The sequence below is a fragment of the Polistes canadensis genome, unplaced genomic scaffold (assembly GCF_001313835.1).
Source record: "Polistes canadensis isolate GaletaPanama2010 unplaced genomic scaffold, ASM131383v1 scaffold_610, whole genome shotgun sequence".
Taxonomy (NCBI): Eukaryota; Metazoa; Arthropoda; class Insecta; order Hymenoptera; family Vespidae; genus Polistes; species Polistes canadensis.
Window position 1 is genome coordinate 14,522 of NW_014570157.1, and position 4,062 is coordinate 18,583.

The 4,062-nt window shown below is 30.3% G+C and overlaps 1 long non-coding RNA gene across 1 annotated transcript; it reads left to right on the forward strand.

The window, feature by feature from the left end:
- The first annotated feature begins 3,255 nt into the window (after nt 1-3,255).
- On the forward strand, nt 3,256-3,629 carry LOC106792746. The gene is made up of 3 exons (XR_001382338.1): nt 3,256-3,332; nt 3,426-3,479; nt 3,561-3,629. It is a non-coding gene; the product is annotated as an uncharacterized LOC106792746 (long non-coding RNA).
- Nucleotides 3,630-4,062: the final 433 nt, after the last annotated feature.

Sequence of the window (4,062 nt, forward strand, 5' to 3'; positions counted from 1 at the left end):
CCGTCACCTTTCTATCGTCGACCCTGGGATGTGATCGCACTACCCTTGGGATGTTGAATCGTCTACTATATTCGTTGGAAAATGAAGTGTTCTCTTAAGCGTCTGGCGAAAGAATAGAACGAATGTCCTCGATAATGGGCCCAGCAGGGCATACGCACTAGTCGCCGCGTGGTGGGGATACGACCGTTAATATTGGACTAAAAAGRCGCGTTTTACAAAATGTTACTTTCTCGCTCACGATCGATTCCGATCGTACATTATTACTGTTGATCGAAGCTGTGCCAGAGAGCCTTATTCCACGAGCTACTACAGAAAATGGTAAGAATATTACTTGAATTCTTAACACATTACGTACGGCGCTCTGTTCTTTCGGGACTCGTATATTTTTGGGAGCTATTTTATGTTTATTAACATCACTCAATTCAAGAATGTCACTATTTTTACTAAGTTCATTTTGTCTATAGTATTATTTAGTGCATCTAATATATTATCAATCAACAGTTCACTTTGACTTTCATTTTCTTTAATTCTATGCTTGGCGTTTTGCTACTATTTTGGAATTACAGGGTTAACTTTATATATTAATAATTTTTATTATAAATAATCATTAAAAAAACTGAAACTATAATTAATTTTTAATAAACTATTTTCCTTATAAGTTAAAACGCGATTTTTGAAATAAAAAAATGTTGTCTTGCTTTATAAGTTACAATACAGAGCTACCGATTTAATGGCTATCATAACCAACTGATTTATACGCTCTAGGAATATCGATAATAATTTTTATTCTATTTATTATATTATTATTTTAATTTTATTAGGAGAATATACGAGTCTTAATTACCTTGGTAACGTTACAAGAAAATTTATTTTTAATTCCATAAATCACCGAATTAGTCGAAGAAACCTGAAAAAGAGATATACGCGATATGGTACCATTGTGGTAGAATTCCAACCAATTTCCTTGTTTAACTATTTTCTTATCCCGCTATTGTCTGTCGATTATCATTTATTGTCTATTTTTATTTTTTTTCAGCGTCATTTTTCTTAACCTTTCCTTTCTTTGAAATCCCTACTTTGCTTCATCGCAGAGGACAATCGATCGTTTATGTCTCGCTTTGTTCTTGGAAACGCTTTTATTTTTTTGCTTTTTTTTTCGTTTTTCTTTAATATTTTTTGTTCAAATGAAGAATACTCTATAAAATTAAGGTATTGCAGAATCTCACCTATTGGGAACCGAAAGGTCATAATAAAGATTTAGAGAAATATAAAATTTATTAACTAAAAAGTCTCATTTATCGAGAGCCGAAAGGTAAAATTTAAGCCCAGAGAGTTTTTGTCTTCTCTACGGCATTCGACGAAATACGTTGAATATCTCGTCAATTTTAAATTCATTTATAAGAAATAGTTCGTTGTATATTTACTTTAGGCAGTCAAGGAGAGTGAACTAAGAGTTTTTCATAATTTCTGGTACTGTGCTTTCGCTACGCATTACTTGTAAACGTACGACGCAAATTAAACAGGCAACGATCTAAGGGGAAAAGAAATGTTAGCTAACGAAATCTAGAAGAGTCTTACGCTTCTGTTTTCGCCAACGAATATTCCATTTGAAGAATAGAAAAAATTTAGCTGAAATACTATTTCTTCGTTTTGGTAAATAGGCAAAAACGTCGAGAAAAAACTAAAAGAAAGTTAGAATAATATTAATTAATCTGGTTTAAATCGGAATGAGCTAAATAAGGAAACAGAAAAACTGTCTTCGCAGTTAGAGGAGATAATATTTTCGTAATATTGTAAGAAAAGAAGCCATTATTAAACTTGTGTATTAACCTTGTAAAATTCCAACAACCAATGGCGTAATAACTCTGTTTAAAATTTACTGGTAGTTTAAAATTCACTTTGTCAAATGTAAATATTAAAGTCCTTTGCAAGGTACATTTTAAATTTACCATAATCAGTTGTTTTACTCGTCTAAAAATAAAATTCCTAATAAGAAGGTATCAAAGTGAATTTGGACATCAAAAAAAGAAGTAGAACTTAATTTTACTAAGTTGGACGTTTCGTCCCTTTATTGGGACTTCTTCAGCAACTGGAAATTTTATTTTATTGTTATTTTTTCAAATTACGAAATACATGAGACTTATACAATATAAAATATTACAAAGTCAAATCTTAAGGATATTTTTTTTTTGGACAGGTCTTAATTAGATGAACAATCTATTAATCAGTTGAACGTTTCGTCCCTATATTTGGGACTTCCTCTGCAACTAAAATTTATTATGACATATTACTACTTATATAAATACAAAAAACTTACAATTAATTGAATAGCGTTATTTTACCTCGATCGTTATTGTTCACGAGTCAATTTATCATCATTTCTAATTACAGTCATAAGTTTACACTATTTTATACATACAGTCTATTACGAACCGTTACCCTACCACAACTTTTCGAACACTACCGGTTACCTCTAAGCTGGTGTTTTCTAATCTAGATATCTTTATTATTATTATAACCTCTGTTACGTGTCTTGTTGTGGTAATTAAATTTTAAAATTTCATTATATGTGCTGTTTAGATTATTCGTATCAGTTCTGAAATTAACTGTATTATTATTCTTTATATGGTACATTTCACTAATGTTTCTTTTATACCAATTGTCTTCTAAATCTAAAATCGTTGCTGCGTCAAGTTTATAATTATGTCCTGTTTTAAAATGATGCTCTGCTAACGCGGTGGTATTAGTTTTCTTAACATTAGTAGGTTTACAGTCATTTCTATGCTGATCTAATCTTTTTTTAAGTTTTTGTTTTGTCTGTCCTATATAACACTTATCACATTCACATGGTATTTTGTACACTAAGTTCGACTTGTCAAATTTATCCACCTTATCTTTTAATTTAGTGTAAATAGAATTTATTTTTGTTAGATTATAAAAAACCAGTTTAATATTAGTGTTTTTAAAACATTTATTTATTTTGTTTGCTAAAGGCTTAATATACGGGACCTTAATGTATGTTTTATCTTGTAGATTCGGATTCTTTACACGACTTTTGTCAATTTTAAACTCATTAAATACCATGTGTATGAGACTCATGGGAAAGTTATTATTTTTTAGAAGAGTCTTTATTTTTCTCCTGTTTTCTGTATGAAACTTTTTACTACTTAATGTTAAAGCTCTAAATAGTAAACCTTTTATAGTTCCAATTTTTTGACCTAAAGGATGGTTCGAATTGTAATTAATACATCTTCCTGAGCTTGTTGGTTTTACATACTAATTCGTTAATATGGTTCCGTCTTCATTTCTTATGACTGTTACATCTAAGAATGGTAATGTTYCGTTGTCTTCTACTTSAATAGTAAACTGGATTTTTTCATTTATCATATTGAAGGTTTTTAATACTACTTCAATTCCATCTTTAGGTATTGCAGTAATGATATCATCTACATATACTTTTAAGAATGGAACTGTAAAAGGTAAATTGCCATCAATTTTTTTTAACACGTGATGCATTACCAAGTTCGCTAATATTGGGCTTGCTGGATTGCCCATACTAGAACCATCAAGTTGTTGGTAAAAAGATCCGTCGAATTGGAAGTAGCTTGATTCAAAACAAAATTGTATTATTTCCAATAAGATGTTTTTTGGTATCATTATGAAGTTTTTGAGTTCATTCCAATCGTCTTTTATCGTTTTTATTACCAGTTTTTTCGGGATGTTCATGAACAATGAGATTGCATCTAACGATACTAATCTGTAATCTTCTGGTAGTGTTATTTTTTGTATGTATTCTACAAACTCAAAAGAATTCTTAACCGAAAACACAAATTTGTTTGTCATAGCTGAGGATAATTWATGATGTAAAAATTGGGCCAATTTATAGCACGGTGAACGAATGCAGCTTACAACTGGTCTTAGGGTTAGGTCTTGTTTGTGTGTTTTCCTTAGTCCATATATTTTTGGGGCGACCGAATTGTAAGATTTCATGTTTTTTTCTATCTCCTCCGTGATAATCGATTCTTTTCTTAGTTTCATTATCAAATTATTTGCTAATTTCTC